Below are 15,724 nucleotides of genomic sequence, written 5' to 3'. Positions count from 1 at the left end.
TGTGTTAGTGATGGCTGTTTAACAGTCTGATGGCCTGAGGGCCTTGAGATAGAAGCTGTTTTTTCAGTCTCTCGGTCCCTGCTTTTATGCCCCTGTACCGACCTCGCCTCTCAAGACTTTGGTATCTTGATCATTTGCAGCTATTTAAGTCAATCAACAGCGTGAGATTGAGCCTATGGGGAAGAAAGTGAATTAGCACGGAATAGATTGAGCAATAAAAGCCCCGCTCGTGGTCTTCTTAAATTAGATTGTTTTTCATATGTGGAGCACAGCACCACGGAGGAGTTGAGAAGGGAGGGGACTCCCTCAAACTTGTATTCCATAGGCTGGGATCCACACTATGCAGCTGTTATTCTATAGGCTGGGATCCACACTATGCAGCTGTTATTCTATAGGCTGGGATCCACACTATGCAGCTGTTATTCTATAGGCTGGGATCCACACTATGCAGCTGTTATTCTATAGGCTGGGATCCACACTATGCAGCTGTTATTCTATAGGCTGGGATCCACACTATGCAGCTGTTATTCTATAGGCTGGGATCAACACTATGCAGCTGTTATTCTATAGGCTGGGATCCACACTATGCAGCTGTTATTCTATAGGCTGGGATCCACACTATGCAGCTGTTATTCTATAGGCTGGGATCCACACTAGGCAGCTGTTATTCTATAGGCTGGGATCCACACTATGCAGCTGTTATTCTATAGGCTGGGATCCACACTATGCAGCTGTTATTCTATAGGCTGGGATCCACACTATGCAGCTGTTATTCTATAGGCTGGGATCCACACTATGCAGCTGTTATTCTATAGGCTGGGTTATTCTATAGGCACACTATGCAGCTGTTATTCTATAGGCTGGGATCCACACTATGCAGCTGTTATTCTATAGGCTGGGATCCACACTATGCAGCTGTTATTCTATAGGCTGGGATCCACACTATGCAGCTGTTATTCTATAGGCTGGGATCCACACTATGCAGCTGTTATTCTATAGGCTGGGATCCACACTATGCAGCTGTTATTCTATAGGCTGGGATCCACACTATGCAGCTGTTATTCCATAGGCTGGGATCCACACTATGCAGCTGTTATTCTATAGGCTGGGATCCACACTATGCAGCTGTTATTCTATAGGCTGGGATCCACACTATGCAGCTGTTATTCTATAGGCTGGGATCCACACTATGCAGCTGTTATTCTATAGGCTGGGATCCACACTATGCAGCTGTTATTCTATAGGCTGGGATCCACACTATGCAGCTGTTATTCTATAGGCTGGGATCCACACTATGCAGCTGTTATTCTATAGGCTGGGATCCACACTATGCAGCTGTTATTCCATAGGCTGGGATCCACACTATGGTACCAGCTGTTATTCTATAGTACCAGCTGGGATCCACACTATGCAGCTGTTATTCTATAGGCTGGGATCCACACTATGTACCAGCTGTAATTACTTCTATGGTACCAGGCTGGGATCCACACTATGCAGCTGTTATTCTATAGGCTGGGATCAACACTATGCAGCTGTTATTCTATAGGCTGGGATCCACACTATGCAGCTGTTATTCTATAGGCTGGGATCCACACTATGCAGCTGTTATTCTATAGGCTGGGATCCACACTATGCAGCTGTTGCAAGAGCACCGTTTTTCACAGGCTGTCCACTGGTCACCATAGTGGGAAGTGTGCTTCAATGTAGTTATCAATAATAACAGTTAAATGATAGATCAGCAGTGTGATTCATTCACATCAATGCTCAATAATAATGGTGCCAGTACTGAGGTAATAACTAGACTATGTACACATGGTGCCAGTACTGAGGTAATAACTAGACTATGTACACATGGTACCAGTACTGAGGTAATAAATAGGCTATATACACATGGTACCAGTACTGAGGTAATAACTAGGCTATGTACACATGGTACCAGTACTGAGGTAATAACTAGGCTATGTTCACATGGTACCAGTACTGAGGTAATAACTTGGCTATGTACACATGGTACCAGTACTGAGGTAATAACTAGGCTATGTACACATGGTACCAGTACTGAGGTAATAACTAGACTATAATAACACATGTACACATGGTACCAGTACTGAGGTAATAACTAGACTATGTACACATGGTACCAGTACTGAGGTAATAACTAGACTATATACACATGGTACCAGTACTGAGGTAATAACTAGACTATGTACACATGGTACCAGTACTGAGGTAATAACTAGACTATGTACACATGGTACCAGTACTGAGGTAATAACTAGACTATATACACATGGTACCAGTACTGAGGTAATAACTAGACTATATACACATGGTACCAGTACTGAGGTAATAACTAGACTATGTTCACATGGTACCAGTACTGAGGTAATAACTAGACCATGTACACATGGTACCAGTACTGAGGTAATAACTAGGCTATGTTCACATGGTACCAGTACTGAGGTAATAACTAGACCATGTACACATGGTACCAGTACTGAGGTAATAACTAGGCTATGTTCACATGGTACCAGTACTGAGGTAATAACTAATAACTAGGCTATGTTCACATGGTACCAGTACTGAGGTAATAACTAGGCTATGTTCACATGGTACCAGTACTGAGGTAATAACTAGGCTATGTACACATGGTACCAGTACTGAGGTAATAACTAGGCTATGTACACATGGTACCAGTACTGAGGTAATAACTAGGCTATGTACACATGGTACCAGTACTGAGGTAATAACTAGGCTATGTTCACATGGTACCAGTACTGAGGTAATAACTTGGCTATGTACACATGGTACCAGTACTGAGGTAATAACTAGGCTATGTACACATGGTACCAGTACTGAGGTAATAACTAGACTATATACACATGGTACCAGTACTGAGGTAATAACTAGACTATGTACACATGGTACCAGTACTGAGGTAATAACTAGACTATGTACACATGGTACCAGTACTGAGGTAATAACTAGGCTATGTACACATGGTACCAGTACTGAGGTAATAACTAGACCATGTACACATGGTACCAGTACTGAGGTAATAACTAGACTATGTTCACATGGTACCAGTACTGAGGTAATAACTAGACTATATACACATGGTACCAGTACTGAGGTAATAACTAGACTATGTTCACATGGTACCAGTACTGAGGTAATAACTAGACCATGTACACATGGTACCAGTACTGAGGTAATAACTAGGCTATGTTCACATGGTACCAGTACTGAGGTAATAACTAGACCATGTACACATGGTACCAGTACTGAGGTAATAACTAGGCTATGTTCACATGGTACCAGTACTGAGGTAATAACTAGGCTATGTTCACATGGTACCAGTACTGAGGTAATAACTAGGCTATGTTCACATGGTACCAGTACTGAGGTAATAACTAGGCTATGTACACATGGTACCAGTACTGAGGTAATAACTAGGCTATGTACACATGGTACCAGTACTGAGGTAATAACTAGGCTATGTACACATGGTACCAGTACTGAGGTAATAACTAGGCTATGTTCACATGGTACCAGTACTGAGGTAATAACTAGACTATACACATGGTGCCAGTACTGAGGTAATAACTAGACTATGTACACATGGTACCAGTACTGAGGTAATAAATAGGCTATATACACATGGTACCAGTACTGAGGTAATAACTAGACTATATACACATGGTACCAGTACTGAGGTAATAACTAGGCTATGTACACATGGTACCAGTACTGAGGTAATAACTAGGCTATATACACATGGTACCAGTACTGAGGTAATAACTAGGCTATATACACATGGTACCAGTACTGAGGTAATAACTAGACTATGTACACATGGTACCAGTACTGAGGTAATAACTAGGCTATATACACATGGTACCAGTACTGAGGTAATAACTAGACTATATACACATGGTACCAGTACTGAGGTAATAACTAGACTATGTACACATGGTACCAGTACTGAGGTAATAACTAGACTATATACACATGGTACCAGTACTGAGGTAATAACTAGACTATGTACACATGGTACCAGTACTGAGGTAATAACTAGACCATGTACACATGGTACCAGTACTGAGGTAATAACTAGACTATATACACATGGTACCAGTACTGAGGTAATAACTAGACTATATACACATGGTACCAGTACTGAGGTAATAACTAGACTATGTTCACATGGTACCAGTACTGAGGTAATAACTAGACCATGTACACATGGTACCAGTACTGAGGTAATAACTAGGCTATGTTCACATGGTACCAGTACTGAGGTAATAACTAGACTATGTACACATGGTACCAGTACTGAGGTAATAACTAGGCTATGTTCACATGGTACCAGTACTGAGGTAATAACTAGGCTATGTTCACATGGTACCAGTACTGAGGTAATAACTAGACTATGTTCACATGGTACCAGTACTGAGGTAATAACTAGGCTATGTACACATGGTACCAGTACTGAGGTAATAACTAGGCTATGTACACATGGTACCAGTACTGAGGTAATAACATGACTATGTACACATGGTACCAGTACTGAGGTAATAACTAGGTTATGTTCACATGGTACCAGTACTGAGGTAATAACTAGGCTATGTACACATGGTACCAGTACTGAGGTAATAACTAGACTATATACACATGGTACCAGTACTGAGGTAATAACTAGGCTATGTACACATGGTACCAGTACTGAGGTAATAACTAGACTATGTACACATGGTACCAGTACTGAGGTAATAACTAGGCTATGTACACATGGTACCAGTACTGAGGTAATAACTAGACTATGTACACATGGTACCAGTACTGAGGTAATAACTAGGCTATGTACACATGGTACCAGTACTGAGGTAATAACTAGGCTATGTACACATGGTACCAGTACTGAGGTAATAACTAGGCTATATACACATGGTACCAGTACTGAGGTAATAACTTGTCTATGTACACATGGTACCAGTACTGAGGTAATAACTAGGCTATGTACACATGGTACCAGTACTGAGGTAATAACTAAGCTATGTACACATGGTACCAGTACTGAGGTAATAACTAGGCTATATACACATGGTACCAGTACTGAGGTAATAACTAGTCTATGTACACATGGTACCAGTACTGAGGTAATAACTAGGCTATGTACACATGGTACCAGTACTGAGGTAATAACTAGGCTATGTTCACATGGTACCAGTACTGAGGTAATAACTAGACTATGTACACATGGTACCAGTACTGAGGTAATAACTAGCTATGTACACATGGTACCAGTACTGAGGTAATAACTAGACTATGTACACATGGTAATAACTAGGCTATGTACACATGGTACCAGTACTGATAAAAGTCAGCTAAATGGTAATAACTAGTACTATGTACACATGGTACCAGTACTGAGGTAATAACTAGACTATGTACACATGGTACCAGTACTGAGGTAATAACTAGACTATGTACACATGGTACCAGTACTGAGGTAATAACTAGGCTATGTACACATGGTACCAGTACTGAGGTAATAACTAGGCTATGTACACATGGTACCAGTACTGAGGTAATAACTAGACTATGTACACATGGTACCAGTACTGAGGTAATAACTAGGCTATTTACACATGGTACCAGTACTGAGGTAATAACTAGACTATGTGGTACCAGTACTGAGGTAATAACACATGGTACCAGTACTGAGGTAATAACTAGACTATGTACACATGGTACCAGTACTGAGGTAATAACTAGACTATATACACATGGTACCAGTACTGAGGTAATAACTAGACTATGTACACATGGTACCAGTACTGAGGTAATAACTAGGCTATGTACACATGGTACCAGTACTGAGGTAATAACTAGACTATGTACACATGGTACCAGTACTGAGGTAATAACTAGACTATGTACACATGGTACCAGTACTGAGGTAATAACTAGACTATGTACACATGGTACCAGTACTGAGGTAATAACTAGGCTATGTACACATGGTACCAGTACTGAGGTAATAACTTGGCTATACACACGGTGTCAGTACTGAGTGGATGTGCAGCAGTACGAGGTAGTTTGGTGTAGACTAACAGTGAAATGCTTACTTACGCTTTGAGGTAGATATGTACATATGACTAGGAATAAAATGACACATAGTAAACAGTAGCAGCAGCGTATGTGACGAGTATAAAGAGTGCAGAAAGGGTTAACGCAGAAATACTGGGTGGCTATTTGATTAACTATTGAACTATTTAGCAGTCTTATGGCTTGGGGGTAGAAGCTGTTCAGGGTCCTGTTGGTTTGTTTGGTGCGTCGTATGCCACGTGCCCTGCGGTATCAGAGAGAACAGTCTATGACTTGGGTGGCTGGATGCCAAGCAGTTGCCGTACCAGGCGGTGATGAAGTCTGGAGGTTCTCGATGGTGCAGCTGTATCACTTTCTGAGAATCGGAGGGCCCTCAGGCTCCCGAGGCGAAAGAGCTGTCCTCTTCACAACTGTGTTGGTGTGTGTGAACCATGCTAGATCCTTAGTGATGTGAACACCAAGGAACTTGAAGCTCTCGGCCTTTCAGTCCACAATCACCTCCTTTGTCTTGCTCACGTTGAGGGAGAGGCTGTTGTCCTGACACCACACTGCATCTCATCGTTGTCGGTGATCAGGCCTACCACTGTTGTGTCATCAGCAAACTTAATGATGGTGTTGGAGTTGTGCTTGGCCACGCAGTCGTGGGTGAACAGGGAGTGCAGGTTGTTGAGGGTCAGTGTGGCGGATGTGTCGTTGATTACCCTCACTACCTGGGGGCGACTCGTCAGGAAGTCCAGGATCCAGTTGCAGAGGGAGCTCCTTCGCTTTGTGATGAACTTGGAGGGCATGAACTGTGCTGTAGTTAATGAACAGCATTCTCACATAGGTGTTCCTTTTGTCCAGGTGGGGAAAAGGCCAATGTGGAGTGCAATAGAGATTGCGTCATCTGTGGATCTGTTGGGGTGGTATGGAAATTGGAGTGGGTCTAGGGTTTTCATGGCTACAGATGTGAGTGCTACGAGGCATTTAGACAGGTTACCTTGGCGTTCTTGGACACAGGGGGGTCTAGATTTAGATTATGGCGACAGCATAGTCTTACTGCGATCCGACACGTAAAAAAAAAGACATGCCTGACAAAATATTTAAAAAGGGTGTTGACATGAGCCATGACAAAATAATCAAGATGAGATGAAACTAGAGCCTGCGGGACAAAGCCAAGCATCTCTTTATCACAGACAGCCCATTTATACAACCATTGAATCTATATGTTTACAATCTAAGGTAATGCCAATTTAGTCTCCTCAACTTGCACAACCACCACATCCTTCATTACCAGATTCAGCTGAAGTCTAAAACTTAGGAAATTGTTTGTAACAAATACAATGCTGTTAGATTTAGAGATGTTCAGGACCAGTTTCTTACTGGTCACCAATTCTAAATGGATTGCAACTGTTTATTACAGGTTTCAGTGACTTCATTAGCTGTGGTTGCTGATGCGTGTATGGTTGAATCATGAGCATACATGGACACACAGATTTTGTTTTAATGTCAGTGGCAGGTCATTGGTAAAAATAGAAAAGAGTAGAGGGCCAAGAGAGCTGCCCTGCGGTACACCACACCGTACATGTTTAACATTAGAGAAGGTTCCATTAAAGAAAACCTTCTTTGTTCTATTAGACCTGCAGTTCCCAAACTAGGGTTCGTGACCTCATGTGGGGTCACCTGATAAAAATGGGGTCGCAGGAGAATTTCCAAAATCCTGGTATATATACAATTAAAGTCAACAGTTTGAACACACCTACTCATTCAAGGGTTTTTATTTATTTGTACTATTCTACATTATAGAATAATAGTGAAGATATAAAAACTATGAAATAACACATATGGAATCATGTAGTAACCAAAAAAAAGTGTTAAACAAATCAAAATATATTTTATATTTGAGATTCTTCACAGTAACCACCCTTTGTCTTGATGACAGCGTTGCACACTCTTGGCATTCTCTCAACCAGCTTCACCTGGAATGCTTTTCCAACAGTCTTGATGGAGTTCCCACATATGCTGAGCACCTGTTGGCTGCTTTTCCTTCAATCTGCAGTCCAAATCATCTCAAACAACTCAATTATGTTGAGGTCGGGTGATTGTTGAAGCCAGGTATTCAGGTATTCCGATGCATCACTCCCATCTTGCTCAAGTAGCCCTTACACAGCCAGGAGGTGTGCCAGGAGGTGTGTCATTGTCCTCTTCAAAAACAAATGATTGTCCAACTAAGAGCAAACCAGATGGGATGGCGTATCGCAGCAGAATGCTGTGGTAGCCTTGCTGGTTAAGTGTGCCTTGAATTCTAAACAAATCCCAGTGTCACCAGCAAAGCACCCCCACACCATCACATCTCCTCCTCCATGTTTCATGGTGGGAACCACAGATAGGTAGATCATTCGTTCACCTTCTCTGCGTCTCACAAAGACAAAGCGTTTGGAACCAAAAATCTCAAATTTGGACTCATCAGACCAAAGGACATATTTCAACCGGTCTAATGTCTATCCGTCGTGTTTCTTGGCCCAAGCAAGTCTCTTCTTATTATTGGTGTCCTTTAGTAGTGGTTTCTTTGCAGCAATTTGACCATGAAGGTCTGATTCACACAGTCTCCTCTGAACAGTTGATGTTGAGATGTGTCTGTTACTTGAACATTGTGAAGGATTTATTTGGGCTGTAATTTCTGAGGCTGGTAACTCTAATGGTAACTCTAATGGTAACTCTAATGGTAACTCTAATGGTAACTCTAATGGAACTTACCTAATGCAGCAGAGGTAACTCTGGGTCTTCCTTTCTGTGGTGGTAACCTAATGAAAGACAGTCTCATCACAGCTCTAATGGTAACACTGAAGGAACTGGTTCTTGAAATGTTCCAGATTGACAGACCTTCATGTCTTATAGTAAAATGCCAGAACTGTTACCTGGTATTGGCCATCCCTATAAAAACAGGGCAGCAGGTAACCTAAGTGGTTAGAGTGGAGGGACTCTAAGGTAGCCTAAGTGGTTAGTAACTCTAAGGTAGCCTAGTGGTTAAGTGTAGGGACGGCAGGTAGCCTAGTGGTTAACTGGAGGGACGGCTAATGGTAACCTAATGGTTAACTCTAAGAGGCGGTAAGGGTAACCTAATGGTTAACTCTAGGTGGCAGGTAGCTCTAGTGGTTAGATAACTCTAATGGTAACTCTGGCAGGTAGCCTAGTGGTTAGACTCTGGAGGGGCGGCAGGTAGCCTAATGGTTAACAGGTAGCCTAGTGGTTAACTGGAGGGACGGCAGGTAGCCTAGTGGTTGGTAGAGGCGGCAGGGTAGCCTAGTGGTTAGAGTGGACTAGCCTAGTGGTTAGAGTGTAAGGTGGCAGGTAGCTAAGTGGTTAACTGTAGGGACGGCAGGTAACTCTAGTGGTTAGAGTGGAACGGCAGGTAACCTAGTGGTTACTCTAATGGTAAGCCTAGTGGTTAACTAGGGACGGCAGGTAGCCTAGTGGTTAGAGTGCAAGAGGCGGCAGGGTAGCCTAGTGGTTAACTCTAAGGTAGCCTAGTGGTTAAGTGGAGGGGCGGCTAAGGTAGCCTAGTGGTTAGACTCTAAGGCGGCAGGTAGCCTAGTGGTTAACTGTAAGGTAGCTTAGTGGTTAATGTAGTGGCTCTGCAGCAGGGTAAGCCTAGTGGTTAGAGTGTAGGGACGGCAGGTAGCCTAGTGGTTAGACTCTAATGGTAACTAGCCTAGTGGTTAGAGTCTAGAGGCGGCAGGGTAGCCTATTGGTTAAGTGTAATGGCAGGTAGCCTAGTGGTTAGAGTGTAGAGGCTCAGGGTAGCCTAGTGGTTAGAGTAGGGTAGCCTAGTGGTTAGAGTGTAGAGGCGGCAGGGTAGCCTAGTGGTTAACTGTAGGGGCGGCAGATAGCCTAGTGGTTAGAGTGTAGAACAGGGTAGCCTAGTGGTTAGAGTGTAGAGGTGGCAGGTAGCCTAGTGGTTAGAGTGTAGGGACGGCAGGTAGCTTAGTGGTTAGAGTGGAGGGACGGCAGGTAGCCTAGTGGTTAGAGTGTAGAGGCGGCAGGGTAGCCTAGTGGTTAGAGTGTAGGGACGATAAGTGGTTAGAGTGTAGAGGCGGCAGGTAGCCTAGTGGTTAGACTGTAGGGGCGGCAGGTAGCCTAGTGGTTAGAGTGGAGGGGCGGCAGGTAGCCTAGTGGTTAGAGTGGAGGGACGGCAGGTAGCCTAGTGGTTAGAGTGTAGAGGTGGCAGGTAGCCTAGTGGTTAGAGTGTAGGGACGGCAGGTAGCCTAGTGGTTAGAGTGGAGGGACGGCAGGTAGCCTAGTGGTTAGAGTGTGGCGGCAGGGTAGCCTAGTGGTTAGAGTGCAGAGGCGGCAGGGTAGCCTAGTGGTCAGAGTGTAGGGGCGGCAGGTAGCCTAGTGGTTAGAGTGTAGAGGTGGCAGGTAGCCTAGTGGTTAGAGTGTAGGGACGGCAGGTAGCTTAGTGGTTAGAGTGGAGGGACGGCAGGTAGCCTAGTGGTTAGAGTTAACGGCAGGGTAGCCTAGTGGTTAGAGTGTAGGGACGGCAGGTAGCCTAGTGGTTGTGTAGAGGCGGCAGGGTAGCCTAGTGGTTAGAGTTAGGGCGGCAGGTAGCCTGTTGAGTGGAGGGGGCAGGTAGCCTAGTGGTTAGAAAGAGGCGGCAGGTAACCTAGTGGTTAGAGTGTAGAGGCTGCAGGTAGCCTAGTGGTTAGAGTGGAGGGCGGCAGGGTAGCCTAGTGGTTAGAGTGTGGCGGCAGGGTAGCCTAGTGGTTAGACTGTAGGGGCGGCAGATAGCCTAGTGGTTAGAGTGTAGAGGCGGCAGGGTAGCCTAGTGGTTAGAGTGTAGAGGTGGCAGGTAGCCTAGTGGTTAGAGTGTAGGACTGCAGGTAGCTTAGTGGTTAGAGTGGAGGGACGGCAGGTAGCCTAGTGGTTAGAGTGTAGAGGCGGCAGGGTAGCCTAGTGGTTAGAGTGTAGGGACGGCAGGGTAGCCTAGTGGTTAGAGTGTAGAGGTGGCAGGTAGCCTAGTGGTTAGAGTGTAGGGACGGCAGGTAGCTTAGTGGTTAGAGTGGAGGGACGGCAGGTAGCCTAGTGGTTAGAGTGTAGAGGCGGCAGGGTAGCCTAGTGGTTAGAGTGTAGAGGCGGCAGGGTAGCCTAGTGGTTAGAATGGAGGGCGGCAGGTAGCCTAGTGGTTAGAGTGTAGAGGCGGCAGGGTAGCCTAGTGGTCAGAGTGGAGGGGCGGCAGGTAGCCTAGTGGTTAGAGTGGAGGGACGGCAGGTAGCCTAGTGGTTAGAGTGGAGGGCGGCAGGTAGCCTAGTGGTTAGAGTGGAGGGGCGGCAGGTAGACTAGTGGTTAGAGTGTAGGGGTGGCAGGTAGCCTAGTGGTTAGAGTGTAGGGGTGGCAGGTAGCCTAGTGGTTAGAGTGGAGGGGCGGCAGGTAGCCTAGTGGTTAGAGTGTAGGGCGGCAGGTAGCCTAGTGGTTAGAGTGTAGGGCGGCAGGTAGCCTAGTGGTTAGAGTGGAGGGGCGGCAGGTAGCCTAGTGGTTAGAGTGTAGGGCGGCAGGTAGCCTAGTGGTTAGAGTGGAGAGGCGGCAGGTAGCCTAGTGGTTAGAGTGTAGAGGCGGCAGGGTAGCCTAGTGGTTAGAGTGTAGAGGAGGCAGGTAGCCTAGTGGTTAGAGTGTAGGGGCGGCAGGTAGCCTAGTGGTTAGAGTGTAGGGACGGCAGGTAGCCAGTGGTTAGAGTGTAGGGGCGGCAGGTAGCCTAGTGGTTAGAGTGTAGGGGTGTGGTTAGAGTGTAGGGGCGGCAGGTAGCCTAGTGGTTAGAGTGTAGGGGTGGCAGGTAGCCTAGTGGTTAGAGTGTAGAGGCGGCAGGTAGCCTAGTGGTTAGAGTGTAGGGGTGGCAGGTAGCCTAGTGGTTAGAGTGTAGAGGTGGCAGGTAGCCTAGTGGTTAGAGTGGAGGGGCGGCAGGTAGCCTAGTGGTTAGAGTGTAGGGCGGCAGGTAGCCTAGTGGTTAGAGTGTAGGGGCGGCAGGTAGCCTAGTGGTTAGAGTGTAGGGGCGGCAGGTAGCCTAGTGGTTAGAGTGTAGGGGCGGCAGGTAGCCTAGTGGTTAGAGTGTAGAGGCGGCAGGTAGCCTAGTGGTTAGAGTGTAGAGGCGGCAGGGTAGCCTAGTGGTTAGAGTGTAGAGGAGGTAGGTAGCCTAGTGGTTAGAGTGTAGGGGCGGCAGGTAGCCTAGTGGTTAGAGTGTAGGGACGGCAGGTAGCCTCGTGGTTAGAGTGTAGGGCGGCAGGTAGCCTAGTGGTTAGAGTGTAGGGCGGCAGGTAGCCTCGTGGTTAGAGTGTAGGGCGGCAGGTAGCCTAGTGGTTAGAGTGTAGGGGCGGCAGGTAGCCTAGTGGTTAGAGTGTAGGCGGCAGGTAGCGTGGCAGGTAGCCTCGTGGTTAGAGTGTAGGGGCGGCAGGTAGCCTAGTGGTTAGAGTGTAGGGGCGGCAGGTAGCCTAGTGGTTAGAGTGTAGGGGCGGCAGGTAGCCTAGTGGTTAGAGTGTAGGGGCGGCAGGTAGCCTAGTGGTTAGAGTGTAGGGCGGCAGGTAGCCTAGTGGTTAGAGTGTAGGGCGGCAGGTAGCCTAGTGGTTAGAGTGTAGAGGCGGCAGGGTAGCCTAGTGGTTAGAGTGTAGGGGCGGCAGGTAGCCTAGTGGTTAGAGTGTAGGGCGGCAGGTAGCCTAGTGGTTAGAGTGGAGGGGCGGCAGGTAGCCTAGTGGTTAGAGTGTAGAGGCGGCAGGGTAGCCTAGTGGTTAGAGTGTAGGGGCGGCAGGTAGCCTAGTGGTTAGAGTGTAGGGGCGGCAGGTAGCCTCAGTGGTTAGAGTGTAGGGGCGGCAGGTAGCCTAGTGGTTAGAGTGTAGGGGCGGCAGGTAGCCTAGTGGTTAGAGTGTAGGGGCGGCAGGTAGCCTCGTGGTTAGAGTGTAGGGGCGGCAGGTAGCCTCGTGGTTAGAGTGTAGGGCGGCAGGTAGCCTAGTGGTTGGTGTAGGGCGGCAGGTAGCCTCGTGGTTAGAGTGTAGGGGCGGCAGGTAGCCTAGTGGTTAGAGTGTAGGGGCGGCAGGTAGCCTAGTGGTTAGAGTGTAGGGGCGGCAGGTAGCCTAGTGGTTAGAGTGTAGGGGCGGCAGGTAGCCTAGTGGTTAGAGTGTAGGGGCGGCAGGTAGCCTAGTGGTTAGAGTGTAGGGGCGGCAGGTAGCCTAGTGGTTAGAGTGTAGGGGCGGCAGGTAGCCTAGTGGTTCGAGTGTAGGGGCGGCAGGTAGCCTAGTGGTTAGAGTGAGGGGCGGCAGGTAGCCTAGTGGTTAGAGTGTAGGGGCGGCAGGTAGCCTCGTGGTTAGAGTGTAGGGCGGCAGGTAGCCTAGTGGTTAGAGTGTAGGGGCGGCAGGTAGCCTCGTGGTTAGAGTGTAGGGGCGGCAGGTAGCCTAGTGGTTAGAGTGTAGGGCGGCAGGTAGCCTAGTGGTTAGAGTGTAGGGCGGCAGGTAGCCTAGTGGTTAGAGTGTAGGGGCGGCAGGTAGCCTAGTGGTTAGAGTGTAGGGGCGGCAGGTAGCCTCGTGGTTAGAGGGTAGGGGCGGCAGGTAGCCTAGTGGTTAGAGTGTAGGGGCGGCAGGTAGCCTAGTGGTTAGAGTGTAGGGGCGGCAGGTAGCCTAGTGGTTAGAGTGGAGGGCGGCAGGTAGCCTAGTGGTTAGAGTGTAGGGCGGCAGGTAGCCTAGTGGTTAGAGTGTAGGGGCGGCAGGTAGCCTAGTGGTTAGAGTGGAGGGGCGGCAGGGTAGCCTAGTGGTTAGAGTGTAGGGGCGGCAGGTAGCCTAGTGGTTAGAGTGTAGGGGCGGCAGGTAGCCAGTGGTTAGAGTGTAGGGGCGGCAGGTAGCCTAGTGGTTAGAGTGTAGGGGCGGCAGGTAGCCTAGTGGTTAGAGTGTAGAGGCGGCAGGTAGCCTAGTGGTTAGAGTGTAGGGCGGCAGGGTAGCCTCGTGGTTAGAGTGTAGAGGAGGCAGGTAGCCTAGTGGTTAGAGTGAGGGGCGGCAGGTAGCCTAGTGGTTAGAGTGTAGGGACGGCAGGTAGCCTAGTGGTTAGAGTGGAGGGCGGCAGGTAGCCTAGTGGTTAGAGTGTAGGGGCGGCAGGTAGCCTAGTGGTTAGAGTGTAGGGGCGGCAGGTAGCCTAGTGGTTAGAGTGTAGGGCGGCAGGTAGCCTAGTGGTTAGAGTGTAGGGCGGCAGGTAGCCTAGTGGTTAGAGTGTAGAGGCGGCAGGTAGCCTAGTGGTTAGAGTGGAGGGGCGGCAGGTAGCCTAGTGGTTAGAGTGGAGGGGCGGCAGGTAGCCTAGTGGTTAGAGTGGAGGGGCGGCAGGTAGCCTAGTGGTTAGAGTGTAGGGGCGGCAGGTAGCCTAGTGGTTAGAGTGTAGAGGCGGCAGGTAGCCTAGTGGTTAGAGTGTAGAGGTGGCAGGTAGCCTAGTGGTTAGAGTAGAGGCGGCAGGTAGCCTAGTGGTTAGAGTGGAGGGGCGGCAGGTAGCCTAGTGGTTAGAGTGTAGGGGCGGCAGGTAGCCTAGTGGTTAGAGTGTAGGGGCGGCAGGTAGCCTAGTGGTTAGAGTGTAGGGGCGTAGCCTAGTGGTTAGAGGTAGGGCCAGGTAGCCTCGTGGTTAGAGTGTAGGGGCGGCAGGTAGCCTAGTGGTTAGAGTGTAGAGGCGGCAGGTAGCCTAGTGGTTAGAGTGTAGGGGCGGCAGGGTAGCCTCGTGGTTAGAGTGTAGGGCGGCAGGTAGCCTAGTGGTTAGAGTGTAGGGGCGGCAGGTAGCCTAGTGGTTAGAGTGTAGGGACGGCAGGTAGCCTCGTGGTTAGAGTGTAGGGGCGGCAGGTAGCCTAGTGGTTAGAGTGTAGGGGCGGCAGGTAGCCTCGTGGTTAGAGTGTAGGGGCGGCAGGTAGCCTAGTGGTTAGAGTGTAGGGCGGCAGGTAGCCTAGTGGTTAGAGTGTAGGGGCGGCAGGTAGCCTCGTGGTTAGAGTGTAGGGCGGCAGGTAGCCTAGTGGTTAGAGTGTAGGGGGCGGCAGGTAGCCGCGTGGTTAGAGTGTAGGGCGGCAGGTAGCCGCGTGGTTAGAGTGTAGGGGCGGCAGGTAGCCTAGTGGTTAGAGTGTAGGGGCGGCAGGTAGCCTCGTGGTTAGAGTGTAGGGCGGCAGGTAGCCTAGTGGTTAGAGTGTAGGGGCGGCAGGTAGCCTCGTGGTTAGAGTGTAGGGCGGCAGGTAGCCTAGTGGTTAGAGTGTAGGGGCGGCAGGTAGCCTAGTGGTTAGAGTGTAGGGGCGGCAGGTAGCCTCGTGGTTAGAGTGTAGGGGCGGCAGGTAGCCTAGTGGTTAGAGTGTAGGGGCGGCAGGTAGCCTCGTGGTTAGAGTGTAGGGGCGGCAGGTAGCCTAGTGGTTAGAGTGTAGGGGCGGCAGGTAGCCTCGTGGTTAGAGTGTAGGGGCGGCAGGTAGCCTCGTGGTTAGAGTGTAGGGGCGGCAGGTAGCCTAGTGGTTAGAGTGTAGGGGCGGCAGGTAGCCTCGTGGTTAGAGTGTAGGGGCGGCAGGTAGCCTAGTGGTTAGAGTGTAGGGCGGCAGGTAGCCAGTGGTTACAGACACTAAATAACATATTTAATACATTAGTTTCATCTA

At 48.5% G+C, this 15,724-nt stretch overlaps 2 long non-coding RNA genes across 2 annotated transcripts; both read left to right on the top strand.

Annotated features, from left to right (window-relative positions):
• Window positions 1-12,936: 12,936 nt before the first annotated feature.
• LOC127909644 (uncharacterized) lies at window positions 12,937-15,647 on the top strand. The gene is made up of 4 exons (XR_008072247.1): window positions 12,937-13,044; window positions 13,105-13,328; window positions 15,352-15,543; window positions 15,576-15,647. It is a non-coding gene; the product is annotated as an uncharacterized LOC127909644 (long non-coding RNA).
• LOC127909645 (uncharacterized) lies at window positions 13,943-15,015 on the top strand. The gene is made up of 3 exons (XR_008072248.1): window positions 13,943-14,026; window positions 14,407-14,534; window positions 14,876-15,015. It is a non-coding gene; the product is annotated as an uncharacterized LOC127909645 (long non-coding RNA).
• Window positions 15,648-15,724: the final 77 nt, after the last annotated feature.

The sequence above is a fragment of the Oncorhynchus keta genome, chromosome 19 (assembly GCF_023373465.1).
Source record: "Oncorhynchus keta strain PuntledgeMale-10-30-2019 chromosome 19, Oket_V2, whole genome shotgun sequence".
Taxonomy (NCBI): Eukaryota; Metazoa; Chordata; class Actinopteri; order Salmoniformes; family Salmonidae; genus Oncorhynchus; species Oncorhynchus keta.
Note: the sequence above shows the minus strand (reverse complement) of the source record. Positions and strands in the feature narration are given on the sequence as shown.